At 41.7% G+C, this 16,378-nt stretch overlaps 1 pseudogene; it reads left to right on the top strand.

Moving 5' to 3' along the window:
- The first annotated feature begins 224 nt into the window (after positions 1 to 224).
- Positions 225 to 787, top strand: LOC147449896 (uncharacterized; annotated as a pseudogene).
- Positions 788 to 16,378: the final 15,591 nt, after the last annotated feature.

Below are 16,378 nucleotides of genomic sequence, written 5' to 3'. Positions count from 1 at the left end.
CGTTTTTCTGCAGAATGACAGAGCGGCCCATGCTTTCTTCTGTCGGTCTGCCCCGCCATGTAGCGCTGTCTGCAACCTCGTAGAGCACTTCCCCTCGTCGCGACGTATTCCTTGCCCGACACCGACAGCTCAGCAGAATAGAAAACCCTTTTACAACAGTTACCTCAAGGTCTTTTTTTTTACTAAGAGCCTGTTCACATAGCAGTTCGACCCACTTCTCAAGCATGAACACCCCAAAGATCACCGCAAGGGCCCAGCCGAGTTTTGCGGCTGTTGTTGCGGCCCCTAGCAAGCTAACTCAAATTGGACAGCTTCAAGGAGCCCTTGACTGGGTCATGGAAGAGAACCGTGACCTCACAGCTCACCTTAGCAAGCTTGAGGCACGCTTTGACTCCATGGTTCATCTCGCCACTGACAAAGTAAAAGAAGTCGAAGCAAAGGTAACTCAAGCCCAATCGGCCACCTTTGCCAAAGTACAGACTTGTGTTACAATGGAGATCCACGAACACAGACTCCAAGAAGAAAACGCCCTCAAGGTCCGCATTGGTGGGCTCCCCTCGCCATGGTGCACCGTCGAGGGCACTCGAAGAAGCGACCAACAAGCTCAACGACGTTCTTCAACCAATCAAAATCAAGCCTGAAATGGTTTCTTGGATCAACGACGCACATAGGCAAGTGCCGCCTGAGCATTGCCTTCTCACTTTCAAGAACAAAGAGGATAAGATACAACTGCTACGACAATCTCGACTCCTCAAAGGGACAAAGATTTGAATCAATGAGCAGCTGACAACAAATCAACTAAAGCTAAAAAAGAGTGAGCTCAAGAAGAATCATGAACCCCGCAAGCAAGGTAAATGGGCAATATATCGAGGTGGTAAAACCATCATCCAGGAGTTCTGAGCCCCCAAAAAGGCTCTACCCAACCCTCCTTAGGTCTTGTTTCCTTTTTCTTTTGACCCTGATGATTGGACCCTCAATCTTTAACTGATATGTATTTGATGGCTTCACTTAGAAGCAACGAGTCGATGTAATGTTTTTTTTTTTTGGGTGATGGTGCCATAGGTCATATCTGACCTCCGTGGACGATAAATCTCTCTCTCTCTCTCTCTCTCTCTCTCTCTCTCTCTCTCTCTCTCTCAACAGAGAGGTGCTACCTCTGGGCACAATCCAATAGGTCAAACGCATGAAAGAGCACCAAGCTAATGGAGCATAGCATGTAAAGCAAGGTTGTTGTTGTTGTGCCAAGGTAAATGACAAGCAATGCACTTCTTTTCATGGAATTTAGGTTAATTTTGCACCCCATCACCCAAAATTGTGCAACCACATCAACAGAAACCGTTATAGAGTGGTGGCTGGGTGGTTCGAGGTCTTATATGCTCAACGCATAAGACCAACACAATCCACCGGGTCAAACGCACGAAAGAGCAGCAATTTAATGGTGGGTAGTGTGTAAAGCAAGGCTGTTGTTTTTGTGTTGAGGTAAATGACAAGTAGTGTGCTTCTTCTCATGGCATTGGGGTTAACATTGCCACCATCACCCAAAATTGTGTCACCACATCAACAGACACCTCTATAGAGTAGCGGTTGGGTGGTTGGAGGTCTTATGTGCTTAACACATAAGACCGACATGATTCACTGGATCAAACACATGAGAGAGCAATGCCCTAATGGTGGGTAGCATGTAAAGCAAGGCTGTTGTTGTTGTGCTCAGCACATAAGACCAAAAAAGAGCATAAAGAACATCTAACACCAAAGAAGAGCATACAAAACATCTGAGACGAGTGTTCAAAGCAAATCACAAACACCAAATGATGATCAATGGAAAGAAGAGCAGGTCTTATGTCCTAAGCGTAGAGAGAGAGAGGGAGAGAGAGAGAGAGAGAGAGAGAGATCAAGAGAGGGTGAATAAAGCTCTCTCTAATAGCTTTGCGTTGTATTCCATAATCTTATGGAAAAAGCTCCCTCTACAATTGAGTGGTATCATCTCTCATCACACACTCCATATAACTTCTATTTCATAATTTCTCTTCTCTCTCTCTCTCTCTCTCTCTCTCTCTCTCTCTCTCTCTCTCTCTCTCTCTTTGTGGCACACATCAAGTCCATACATCTCTCTTATAGTTCACAAAAAGCATTACAGCAATAGAAAAAATCCAATTAATTACACTTAATCCCTAACTCCATAATGCTTGGCCAATAGAGATGATGCCTTCGGGGCACGATCCACCGGGACAAACGCATGAAAAAGCAACAATTTAATGGTGTGCCAAAGACAAAGACAATGCATGTGTGTGTGCATGTCTCAATTATTAAAGGTTGCAATGCACGTGGAGGGGAGAAGATGTATTTAACAAGGTGTGAGTGTCAGTAGGACCCTTCATGCTCCATCTGCAATAGGTTTTTGAGTAATTTATCTAATATCAATTATCCACAATGACTCTAGGCCAAGTCATTTAACTCTGCTTTATTTCTATCCAACTAGAGTAGTCTGACACTATTCCATGATGTTTTACCTTCATCATCAAGGTTGAGAGTAGGTCAAGTTAATAGCAGGTCAATTGCATGTAAGAGCAACGATATAATGGTAGGAAGCTCATAAACTAAGGTTGTTGTTGTTGTGTGGAGGTAAATAACTAGCAGCGCACTTCTAGCATTTCATGGGTCAATGTCTTGGCCCCTCACCAAAAATTGTCTCACCACATCAACACACACATTGCATTGATAGAGTGGTGCTTGGGTGGTTGGAGGTCTATTGTGCAAGACTTCTAACAATGTGCTTGCACACAAGCTAATGGACACTTGAAGACAAGTGTATAACTTTGACACGCAAAAGCATTATACGACACCTGATTCCACCAAAAAAGCAATAGATTATTCACCTTGGAACACAACAAAATTAAAATACTAGCATTAAAGTAAATGGTGCTCGATAGAACTTCTTTGATGCAAGATTTGGACCATTGTAGAGGCTAAACTAATCGTTCATAGTTGTTTACAAAAAAGATTAACGTCCACATTCAAGGTGCTATTTGAAATATCTACTCTACGTCAGGGGTCGGTGGATCTAACTCCGCAATGCTTGGATGCGGCGCCAATAGAGATGATGCCTTTAGGGCATGATCCACCTCAGCTGCATGTTTCTTGTCTCACTCCTGCATCTCTCTTAGACAACGGGCTTGCATTTCAAGAACAGAACGTAGTTTGGTGGAGAACTCTTCGTTGCTCTCAAATTGTCATCATATGGCCCATCTGACTCCCACACAAAGCCAACGCTCCACAGTCTCCTTCATTCTAGACGACAGAGATAGAGGGAAATGCAAAGGGAAATGTGAGGTGGGGGAGGGAGCACGGTTGCACAATGCCAGTCAAGAGCATACCTCTAGGCGACGTGCGCAAGGAGTTCACTCTTTGATGCGTGTAAACTATTAGCTGTGCAATGGTGCTTTGCAAAACATGAAAATTGTGGTTGTGTCTCCTATTGGCATGGAGGATATCCAGGAGGAGTATGTCTCTCGTTTGCCGCTTCAATAGCCTATGTGTGTAAAGGCACAAGTGGTACCAGCCTGTGGTAAATGAACGCAGATCAGGAGGAGCTACGCAAGGTGGGTGGGTGTGAGCAGGGCAAGGTGGATACGAGAGATGGAGATGTGGGTGAGAAGGCATGTAGAGGGAGGAGCAGTTGCGTACAGGGGGGCGCTAAAGGCCCGAGCCTTACGAATGCACATCAAAGATCAACATGAAGAAGCAGTAAAGATTGGAGTTACACATTTTTCACATTTTCCCAAAATGGTCATGTATTGTAAATTCCCAATTTATTTCAAGCCATTGTAATATTTTTAATGTGTTACGGGCTCAATGGAAGTTCCAAGTTATAAAAAACAGTTACCCTAGGTATATAAGGAAGTGTGTAAAAGAAATTAGGGTTCTCAAGCTCATTTGTTGAGACCACTCTTTGGTGAGAGCTCATGAGGTGGGTGGCTATGGATTCCTTGGTCTTCTCCTTGCTCACGTGACTTGGTTAACACTAATCAATGCTTAATAGTCTTTCACTATGCCTCTTTCATACTTATTGTGATTGCTAATGATGCTTTGATTAGCTAGATCGTAACTAATTAGTGGTTAATCCCTCTCTTATCTTGTGTGATTACCCTCTTTTGCTTGTGTGTGCATGTAAGTTTGATTGGAGTGTGGTGCTCGATAGATCTATGTGCGTGTGCTTGTGGTTAGTGTGTTCATGATAGGATCAATATTGTGTACGTCTTGCAATTGTTAGTGTGTGCGATTGGGTTGATTAGAGGTGAAGAGGAGTGGATGTGGAGATGACCAATCATTGTGTCTTAGCTCCTCCATAGGTCGAGAAGCTTACCTCATAGAGTCACCATTCATGTTGCCATGATTAGCTCACTAATCGTGTGACTGTTTCCATGCCCTAGCCGGGTAGCTCATCTCTCCGAATTAATAATTTTGTTGGTCATTAGAGCTATGCTACGATGGTACTCCCAACATTTGGCGTCGTTGCCAAGGAAGATGGCCTATGCTAGTGTAATTGTGGCACTGTTTCCTCACTAATTTCATTTGCGTGTTTATGGTTTTGTGGATTTTGGATGTGTGTGTATGAAGCAATGTGTTCATTTTTACCTAATTGTCACCATATCTTGCCAATTGTGTGCCTATACACTCTAAATTCACACTAATCCCTTGCTAATTTCACTAATTTTTGCTAACTTACACACTAATGTTTTACTAAGGATTGGAGATTTTATCCGTTCAACTGATCTTCATTGGAAAGGTAAACAAGGTGGTATTCTCAACCTCCCTAGAATCTAAACATGTGTAGAGATGAGTAGAAATGCCATGATGATGCTATGTTAAGCTATGGTGATTAACACCATGTATGCTATGATATGCTATGTTAATTAACACCATGACAATGCTATGTTATGCTATGTTAATTACAACATGTGGATGCTATGTTATGCTATGAAATTTTTTGAAATGTTCATTTTCATGCCGTAATGCGGAAATTTTTCAAATTTGGAGGCATATGGAATTGACAAGTTCAATTTTTAATTGACAAATGTACATTGCTAATTCTGTGCCTAATTGATCTAATTGCATGCTTAAATGGTCAATTGCAAGTGTGTGTGCCCTAAAATCAAGTGTGTGCATTCTAATTGAGTGTGTGTGTGTGTGCCTAATTTTAGGTGTGTGTGCACTATTTTGCCCTTGTTTGTGCACCTAATGTAGCATTTAATGGCATAAAAACTTGTGTGTAGCGGAAATTAACATGAACATAGTGGGCATTTCATTAGAATGGATTCCTAATGAGAATGCACTCTAGAGTGCCTGGGTGGAGAGAGCAACAAAAAGCATAACACCTAGTTAGATAGCATGAACAATACTTTCAAAAGAGAGAGAAATTAAGCTATTGACAACAGTTGAGGACCGGATTTGCATGGAGCTGGTCCCCCCTCCAAAAGGCTTTGTATTATGGTTTCTCCAATCAAGAGAGACATTGTACAATACAACTCTTTGTGTTCCTTCAAAACTAGCTAGTGCAATGAAGATGAAAGCTCCATGCACTAAGCAAAACACTTATCCCTGGTCTCAAACCCAAGACCTCACACACCTTCAAAGATGGTGAGAGCTAGCAGGGTATGAGAGTAGATTGAGAGGAAGAAGGAGTATCTTACGAGAAAGATGTACATCTCCTCACATAATCACTCATATTAGCATAGCTTAGCTTAGTAATTAGCATGGTAGAGGAGATGAGCATGCATTGAAGCTTGGCTCTTGGTTGGATTTGCATCACAAAGCCAAGAGTTGTTGGTGTAGGCCTCCCTTCTCACAAGCTTGGAGTAGGTGGTAAGCTTTCCATTAAAGCTTGAGAAGGAGAGAGAGTCTTCTTTAATTCACACATGAGATTGTGTGAGTGTGTGTGTGATAATGCCTTGTAAAAATCAGCCTCCCCTCTCTCTTGGGCGACCCCTCTTGCTATTTGCTCTTGCTGACCTCTCATTGGATCTCCCTAGGGCTAGCCAATGACAATTAAGCAGCATAAGTGATAGCCTTCTGACATGTGTCCCCCTTTCCCCTTTTGTGAGAGCTTTAGGTAATTTAATAATTCAACTAAACTCTCATTGGACCCCTTTGCCTCCTGGCCAATAGGAATCAGGCAAGCCATTGGGTTGTTGAATGCCCATTGGACCCCTTGGGAGATTGTCCAATAGTCTTCTAGAGGACTTAATTCTCATTGGTTCTTTAATTAAGTGTTTTTAAATTGATTAAACTAGATTTACTCTAGCCTAATTCTCATTGGTCCACCTCCAAGGCCATCCAATAGGAATTGGGTACACCTTGTGGACATCTGGACTAGGGAGCTGATATGTGTCCCTCATTCCCTTTGTGTAAAGGGAGCTTGTGTGTGTGTGTGTGTATGTGTGTGTGTGTGTGTGTGTGTGTGTGTGTGTGTGTGTGTTTGTGTGTGGCTTTCTCTCTCATCCCTTACATGCAAGGCTCGCCCCCTCCTAAGTAGGGATTGTAAAGACTTTTTTGTACACACACAAAGCATCCAATTCCCCTATGGTTGACCTTTGGACACAACCTTGAATTTTGGAACCTTAGCATTTTGGAAGTCTTAATGGGCTAAACCTTAGGGTCTTTTTAGCCCATTGTTGCACATGGCTCTTTTGCAGATGGCCCCTCCTTTGGATCCCTACTGTGGCCGGTCTACTAGCTTAACCAATATTCTAGCTTTTTCTCCCCTGGCACTTCCCCATATTAAATGATCAGTTTAACATGAGAAAATCATTTAGGAGAATTAGATTTTTATTATTATGACATTACCTCTCTCTTGAAATCATAGTCGTCCTCGACTATGGTGTAGAGAAGATAAAGCATATTCATGAGTCCTTTTCTTAGCGGGTAGAGGATCCCTATGTTACCCTACGACATCATTCCACAATGGATGACTAGTCCATTTGGCGCTTGAGAGCCTGAGGCTGTCGCAAGCATGTCTGCACATTAGTCATATCAATCTTCCATAGTAGAGTGACAAGCTCTACTTGGTGTTTGGGAGACGTCGTCTCCACAAACTTGATCTAAGCATGCATACTACTTCATTTTTGTGCACAATAAAGAAAAAGAGTCTTATAAGACAAAAACTTTGTTCATTTTTAACATTTTGTACATTTGCTTACTCTTGGGAAGCATTATAAGCATTGACAAGGTTTAGGTTATCCTTTAATTGTATGCCTTGCATCCATCTAGCATCTTCGAAAGGATAATTATTAAACTTAATAAGATATCGTCGAATAGTCTTACCGCCTCTTAGTACCTTGTCTTCATGTCGGAGAATGGACTCGGGCTGCAGCACCTCCTCTTGGTCCTCGATCTCCGGTGGGTCTTCAGTAGTTGGTTCTTGAGGTGGCTCTCCTTTGTAAGGCTTTAATAGGCTCACATGGAAAGCATGGTGTATGAGCCAATGATTGGGCAACTTGAGTTGATAGGCCATCTCATTGATTGGCCTAAGAATCTGGAAGGGACCATAGTACCTTTTTGTTAGTTTAGCATAGTACTTTTGGTGTCCCATAGGATTCTTGCCCATCGTGTGCCTTAATTGAGCCTTAGGAAATTTTAATAAGACCCAATCATTTTCTTTAAAGGCTTGGGCTCTTCTGTGCTTGTCAGCAGCAGCCTTTTGCCTTTGCTTTGAGATAGAGATAGCATCCTTAATCTTTTGAAAAGATTCTTGTAGGTCTCGGCTATACTCATCTTGCAGCGAAGATCTTCCCATGTACCTTAAGTAGCAAGGGACTTTTTGATCTTCCCTCAATTACCTCGAAAGGTGCTTTTCCCGTGGAAGTATGTACAGTGTTATTGTAAGCATACTCCACTAAGGGTAAGTACTTCTCCCATTGGAATCTTTGATCTACTTCCGTTACATAGGCTTTTAGTAGATCAAGAATTGTTAGGTTAGCTATTTCACTTTGGCCATCCGTTTGTGGATGATATGCCAAAGAGAAATTTAGCCTTGTCCCTAAATTCTCAAAGGGACCCTTCCAGAAATTACTGGTCATTCTAGGATCTCTATCCGACACTATGGACATTGGCAAGCCATGGTACTTGAAAATTTGTGAAATGAAGAGGGTTGCCATTTGATGGGCTTTGATAGTCTTTTTGACAGGTATAAAATGAGCTTGTTTACTGAACCTGTCTACTATCGTCCATATTCCCGTATTCCCATGGATAGACTTAGGCAACCCAAAGATAAAATCCATGGATATGCTCTCCCATGGTGAATTGGGATTGGCAAGGGTTGAAGCAATCCAAGTTGCTTCCCTCTTTCAAATTTTGTCTTTTGGCATACCACACATTTAGAAACATACTCTTGTATGTTCACTTTCATGGTAGGCCAATAGGAATATGTTTCAATTCCCTTTAAGGTAGACTGAATCCCTCTATGCCCCGCATAAGGTGGAGCATGAGATTCATACATTACTTTCTCACGTAGTGAGTTAGTAACACATAGTCTATTGCCATAGAGAAGATAACCATCTTTTAAAGTAAATGGTTCTTCTTTCTTCCCTAATGCAAGGGCTGAAATCACATCTCTAAAATCGGGATCAATAGCGTACTCATCTATCATTGAAGATAGATCATTGTGAGTTGCTATGGAAACCGCATTCATTCTCGGCCGTCTTGAGAGTGCATCAGCTACTTGATTATGCTTGCCAGCAATGTGAGCAATATGAAAATGAAATTGCGAAAGGAAATTTGCCCACCTCATTTGTTTGTCGGAGATCTTGGTCTGTGTCATGAAGTACTTAAGACTTTGGTGATCCGTTCGCAGAATGAAAGGAGTCCCCAATAAATAGTGCTTCCATGAGTCTAAGGCATGTAGAACTGCAAGGAGTTCCTTTTCATATATGCCTAGAGCTTGCTCAGCAGGGTCGAGCCTTCGACTTTCATAGCCTATGGCGTGCCCTTCTTGAAGCAAAACAGCTCCAAGGCAATCACCACAAGCATCACATTGGACCTCAAATGGTTTTGAGAGATCCGGTAGTATAAGCACAAGTTGAGAGAAGCTTTTCTTTAAGCTTTTTGAAAGCATTTTTCTCCTTAGCAGACCATGTATACCAAACGCTTTTCTTTGTTAGGTCATGTAATGGTCCTGCAATTTGTGAGAACTTTTCTATGAAGCATCTATAGTATGCACACATACCTATGAAGCTTCTTAGTTCATGAAGATTCTTTGGTTTAGGCCATCCTTTTATTACCTCTAACTTTGATGGATCCATTTGGATGCCATCTTGAGAGATAATGTGACCTAAATACTGAATCTCTTGCAAGAAAATCTCACTTTTCTTTCGATTAATATAAAGTTTATTCTCTCTTAAAACTTGAAATATTACCTGGAGGTGTTGCTTGTGTTCGTCTAATGATAATATCATCAAAGAACACTCCAGTGAAGGTTCGATGAGGCCTGAACAGCTTCTCCATCAAGCTGTTGAATGTGGCTGGTGCATTGGTCAAGCCAAAAGGCATGACAATGTATTCGTAAAGACCAAATGTGGTGTGAAATGCGGTCTTTACAATGTCTTGATCAACTATCCTTATTTGATGATAGGCACTTTTTAGGTCAATCCTACTGAAGTAGGTCGATCCTTGTAGCTTATCAAATAGGTCTTCTACCCGTGAACGAGAAACCTATTCTTGATAGTGATCCTATTTAGTGCTCTATAGTCGACACACATACGATATGTGCCGTTTTTCTTTTGCACTAATAGCACAGGTGAGAAAAATGGAGATGAGCTAGGCCTAACCATGCCCTTCTCAACTAACTCATGCACTTGCCGCATAATCTCCTCTTGTTGAGCTTGAGAAACTCTATAAGAAGGTTTGTTAGGCGGTGAACTTCCTGGAAGAATTTCAATTGCATGGTCATCATTACCTTGTTTAGGAGGTAGCTCACCAGGGATGTCATCAATAAAAACATCTTGAAACCCCTTGAGAAAATTGGATAACTCTAATTCCTTTTGGTTGCTTTTATTTTCCTTTGCTAAAGCATTAGGTTCATTTTGAGAATCTAGAACAAAAATCATGTACACGGAAATAGAGCTCTTTATTGACTTGTTGAAAGCTGGTGTATGTACAATGGGGATAGTGTTACCCATTTCCTTAGCATCTATATACATGTCTTTTTCCCTGAACTTAAAGGAGATTCTCCTTTCAGGGAATTTAACATTGGCAGCCAGGCGATCAAACCATGGTGCCCCTAGGATTACATCCTCATGCTTGAGAGGAGAGATAAAGAAGTCCTCTTTGTCCACATAGCTTTCGACATGAAGCCACAATTTCCCAATTAAGGGAGTGACTGAAGCTTCTTGCCCCTTGAAAGCACTATCTGCGGCGGGTAGGACATCTCCCATCTCGTAGGCTTGTATGCCTAGCTTGGTGGCCAACTCTATAGATATAAAATTGTGAGTAGAACCAGGATCAAAGAGAATAAAAGCATCATGTTCTCTTACCTTTCCCCTTGCATGGCATAGAGGAGATCCTTTGTGATGAGTTTGGTGAGTCTCCTCCTCTTGGATTTCAACCAAGGTAGCTCTAGGAGGATCTTGGCGGTTGTTCTTTTGGGGACAAGCGCGGTACGCATGCCCTTGTTTGCCGCACTTGAAACACCGGTTATCCTTACGATAACGCTCAAGCTCTTCAGGAGAGAGTTTTTTTTTACCTTTGTAAACTCCCTTCTCTTTAGCTTTGTTGGAGTTGCCCTTAGGAGACTTTTGGACATTGTCCTTCCCCTTAGGCTCGTTGGAACCCTTGTTTTCCGTGGGCTTATTATTTCTTTTAGCCCCTGTTTAGAAATTGATTCAAGAGGCCACCATAGTATGGTGTATTACTGCAGATATGGTACGTGGCCTTTGGGAGTTGACATACTCGGCCATTTCTTCGGTCACGCCCGCACAAAATTGTTGCTTTTTCTCTCCAAAATCCAACTTTTTGAAGACAGTGGCTTTGAGTTGTAGGTCCCAAAACTTGTCTACATATTTGTGGATGGATTCATAGGGAGAGAGCTTTAAGCTTCACCATTCGGTGAGTACTTTGTCTTTGGCATCGGTGGCCAAAAACTGCTTCATAATGGAAGCTCTTAAAGCTTTCCATGTTCGTGGAGCTTCACCGTTGGCTCGTAGGCTAGACAACCATTGCCTGGCGGACTTTTGAAAGTGCATAGCTACATGGCGTAGCTTAGAGGACTCCATGAAGCCCTCATCTCCAAACGCCGCATCAAATTGTTGGATAAAGGCCAAGACTTTGTCCGTAGCACCAAAGGTGCCATCATAGGTAAGGAAAGAGATGCTCTTCCCTCCCACTTTGAACTTCTTAAGCTTGGACGACCTCTTCCACACGGCATAGGATTTCCTATGGCCTCTTCTTTTTTATGGTTCAAAGGTTGCACCATCACTTTCTTCAGAAGGTGAAGAATTTGAGGAAGGTGGAGAAGAGGGTGACCTCTTTCTCGCCTTTTTCTTGTCTTGATCTTCATCATCTTCACCATCACTTTCATAAGAGGAAGAGGATGAAGAAGATGGAGAAGAGGGTGTCCTCTTTCTCGCCTTTTTCTTCTCTTGCTTTTTATCATCCCTCTTTGAATTATGGTGTGGAGAAGGGTGCGATGGTCTTCTCCGCTTTGGTGGTGATGGAGAGAGTTTAGCCCGCTGTCTTCGTGGAGCCATCTCTGCCGAGGTGGCGGGAGACTCACTTCTTTCTCGTTCCTTCGGTGGAGGCTCTTGAGTTCTCCTTTGGGAAGGAGATGCATCATCAAGAAGTAAATTCTTGAGCCCTTTGTATGGATTCTCTTCTTCTTCCCGAATCGGAGAGAGACCTCTTTTGGGAGTCTCACAAGGAGGATTCATAGGTGTTCTCTCGTCATGGTGATGCGCTTGGAGAATCCCATGAGCACGGAGCTGCCGTTGCACTTCACTTTGGAGAGATGGATTGCCCAGGCTTGTTGAAGCCTAGAAACAGGATAGTTAACAAGCATTGGAGCATCATTAGTAGATTGCTCATTAGCAAAATCAAAGTTATCAACATTAATTTCACTCTCTTTACTATTGTCAGCCATTCTAACAACTTTTAGGTGTAAACTTTTTAGGTGTACTTTGACACTTCAAGCCCTAGTTGCTACTCCTCTTTACCCCTTTAGAAAAAGCACTCAAGCTACTGTACCCATGGCTCCAATACCATTAATTGCAAGGAATAGAAGAGAGGGTCGTTCAACACCAAAACACCACCGGCTCCTGTCAAGCTTCTAATAGCTCAATAGTGGTTAAGCCGTATAAGCCGTAGGCAAGCCCCGTAGGACTCCACTATTAAGACCATAGCTCTCAACGGTGATGCCCCGTTAACTGCACGAAGGCAGGCGCACTGCAAGGCTGAAAAATCCCTATTCTACTTACTCACATGCAATTAATAATACCAACCATTTATAGCTAGCTTGAGGACCTCCCTTCTCGAACAAGAAAAGAGAAACCTTGTGCTCTGATACCAATGTAGCATTTAATGGCCTAAAAACTTGTGTGTAGCGAAAATTAACATGAACATAGTGGGCATTTCATTAGAATAGATTCCTAATGAGAATTACAAGAGTGCTTGAGTGGAGAGAGCAACAAAAAGCATAACACCTAGTTAGATAGCATGAACAATACTTTCAAAAGAGAGAGAAATTAAGCTATTGACAACAGTTGAGGACCGGATTGGCATGGAGCCGGTCCCCCCTCCAAAAGTCTTTGTATTATGGTTTCTCCCATCAAGAGAGACATTGTACAATACAATTCTTTGTGTTCCTTCAAAACTAGCTAGTGCATGAAGCTTTCATCTTCATGCACTAAGCAAAACACTTAGCAAACACAACATCAATTATCCTCGGTCTCAGACCCAAGACCTCACACACCTTCAAAGATGGTGAGAGCTAGCAGGGTATGAGAGTAGATTGAGAGGAAGAAGGAGTATCTTACGAGAAAGATGTACATCTCCTCACATAATCACTCATATTAGCATAGCTTAGCTTAGTAATTAGCATGGTAGAGGAGATGAGCATGCATTGAAGCTTGGCTCTTGGTTGGATTTGCATCACAAAGCCAAGAGTTGTTGGTGTAGGCCTCCCTTCTCACAAGCTTGGAGTAGGTGGTAAGCTTTCCATTAAAGCTTGAGAAGGAGAGAGAGTCTTCTTTACTTCACACATGAGATTGTGTGAGTGTGTGTGATAATGCCTTGCAAAAATCAGCCCCCCCTCTCTCTTGGGCGACCCCTCTTGCTATTTGCTCTTGCTGACCTCTCATTGGATCTCCCTAGGGCTAGCCAATGACAATTAAGCAGCATAAGTGATAGCCTTCTGACATGTGTCCCCCTTTCCCCTTTTGTGAGAGCTTTAGGTAATTTAATAATTCAACTAAACTCTCATTGGACCTCTTTGCCTCCTGGCCAATAGGAATTAGGCAAGCCATTGGGTTGCTGAATGCCCATTGGACCCCTTGGGAGATTGTCCAATAGTCTTCTAGAGGACTTAATTCTCATTGGTTCTTTTATTAAGTGTTTTTAAATTGATTAAACTAGATTTACTCTAGCCTAATTCTCATTGGTCCACCTCCAAGGCCATCCAATAGGAATTGGGTACACCTTGTGGACATCTGGCCTAGGGAGCTGACATGTGTCCCTCATTCCCTTTGTGTAAAGAGAGCTTGTGTGTGTGTGTGTGTGTGTGTGTGTGTGTGTGTGTGTGTGTGTGTGTGTGTGTGTGTGTGTGCTTTCTCTCTCATCCCCTACATGCAAGGCTCGCCCCCTCCTAAGTAGGGATTGTAAAGACTTTTTTGTACACACACAAAGCATCCAATTCCCCTATGGTTGACCTTTGGACACAACCTTTGAATTTTGGAACCTTAGCATTTTGGAAGTCTTAATGGGCTAAACCTTAGGGTCTTTTTAGCCCATTGTTGCACATGGCTCTTTTGCAGATGGCCCCCCCTTTGGATCCCTATTTTCCCTCCTTTGGATCCCTACTGTGGCTGGTCTGCTAGCGTAACCAATATTCTAGCTTTTTCTCCCCTGGCACTTCCCCATATTAAATGATCAGTTTAACATGAGAAAATCATTTAGGAGAATTAGATTGGATTTTATTGATGAAATTATTTGGCGATTGAATCGATGTGACTATTGTGATTTGATTTGGTTGCACTAATCCACTATGTGTGGAGATTTTTTTTTAAAAGTATTTTTTGAATAATTTCTACAAATTTTTGGTAACTTTTTGCTAATTTTTGCTTAATTCCGTAAAAATTTGATATCTTGCGATTTTGACAAGCTATTTTGTATGCGTATTTACGGAATCATTTTGAGCGCATTTGTGCCCTCTCCTGTCAAGTTTTGAACGTTTCGCTATTTTCGGGGGCCGGGTTCTTGATTTTGTCGTAATTGACATTTTTGATAAAAATTGCTATTTTTGGTGTGCTTATGCGTGGCAAAAGTGTTCGATTGTCATTTCCAATTATTTTTTGAGATTTCTAAAACTTTTTGGGAATTTTTTAAATTTTCTTGCTAATTTTTTGGATTCCCAGGTGATTTTTAACGTTTTCGGCTAATTTTTAGATGAAATTTGGTTTTTTCGAACATAACAAAATAAAAATTAAAAATTTGGTTTCGAAGAGCCGGCCGGTTCATCACGAGCGTGAGCGTACGTTCCGACTTGTTTTGGCAGTCATGCGGACTCTACGATTAAATTTCGGGCTCCGATGCAAAAAATGGACTCTTGATGGTGTGTATAGGTGAGAATCGCCTCTTTCTTTCTCTCGTTGTTATTAGCCTAGTAGCACACACCAACTCCCTCCCTTGGTGTCTGCAAGCACCAGGCCACCATAGGATTCTCTCTCTCTCTCTCTCTCTCTCTCTCTCTCTATGTGTGTGTGTGTGTAGAGTCACCAACACTCTCTCTTCCTCTTTCTTCGTTGGCAGGGTCGATAGTGGAAACACACACACACGACACGCTCTCTCTGTCTCTTTGTGAGCAACCATCTTTTGGCAGGACCTGCCCACACTCACTCTCTCTCTCTCTCTCTCTCTCTCTCTCTCTCTCTCTCTCTCTTCTCGTGGCGTGAACACACTCAATCACCATGCACACAAACCCATGCGTGAACGCACCTTTACACACACAATTCATAAGCTACTAGAAGAAAAAAAAAGGACCTCTCTCTTTCCTCAACGGCGGCTGCTCTGCTGGAGCCTTTTGTCTTTTTCCTTTTTTTTTTTGTCATTGACTTCTTTATTGTATTCATTTCATTTTGTTTCTTTTCAATTTCATTTTAATTCCATTTCATTCTCTTAAAATTTCATTTCATTTCAATTCAATTTCAAATGTTTTTCTCACTTTCATTTCTTAGTAAAAAAAAGATCACAAAAAACCTCAAAAAAGAAAAAGTCAATTAAAAAACCTAAAAATTTCACAAAAATAGACAAAAGAATCGATCAAAATTAGAAAAAATACCAAAATTTCACAAAAAAATAATAGAAATAAGGGGAGAGGAGTCGGAAAAAAAAGAGGGGGACAAAAAGAAAAAAAAGTTGCCAAAATTTCACACTGCAAGCAAGAAAGTCAAAAATCGAACGAGAGGATTAGTGAAAGCCAGAAACAACAGAAGAACGTAAAAACCGAGTGAAGCGAGCAGTGAGCCGGTCCAAAAATCTACAAATTTGTCGGAAAAAAAGCGAAAATCAAGGAGTTTGAAACCAAACGATCAAAAATCCGTGAAAATGGAATCGAGCTAATGAAAGCCCAGTTCGAAACAAATTTTTAGTAAAATCAAGCCATTATGGTAGTTTCATGCGTGAAAATTGTGACTCGGGGCTGAAAATAGCAGATTTTGGGTGAAAATTAGCAAGTGCGAGTTGAAAAATTTATGAGAGTTTCAAATTTGGACCTAGCATCAGGAAAAATCCTTAGGAACTGGGATTGAATTATTTTGGGCAAGAATATCATTGTTCTAGCCAATATTCGAAAGAGTTGCCTCGATTCAGTCAAGGAGCTAGAATTGATCATACCGATCAAAAACGGGCAAGTGCAAGTAATTGCATTGCAAATTGAGCTTCTAATCAAACGAACAGGGACACTAATCTTATTGGATTGCAGGTTAGGCTATTCAAGTCCCAAATTTACATCATTTCAAAGGCTGCAATCAATTTTGACAATGTCGAGCTAGAGTTAATCAACTCTTGTGAGTCTGAAGAGCAGTCAACTACCAAAATTGCTTTGACACAAGCAGTTTTATATTGCTAAGAGACAGTTTTATAGATTGAGACAACATGGACTCAAGTCAAGTCGAGAATT

This window comes from Adiantum capillus-veneris, chromosome 10 (genome assembly GCF_014529385.1).
Source record: "Adiantum capillus-veneris isolate H3 chromosome 10, ASM1452938v2, whole genome shotgun sequence".
In the NCBI taxonomy this organism is placed as follows: domain Eukaryota; kingdom Viridiplantae; phylum Streptophyta; class Polypodiopsida; order Polypodiales; family Pteridaceae; genus Adiantum; species Adiantum capillus-veneris.
The sequence above is the reverse complement of the archived record's forward strand: the minus strand, read 5'-3'. Positions and strand labels throughout refer to the sequence as shown.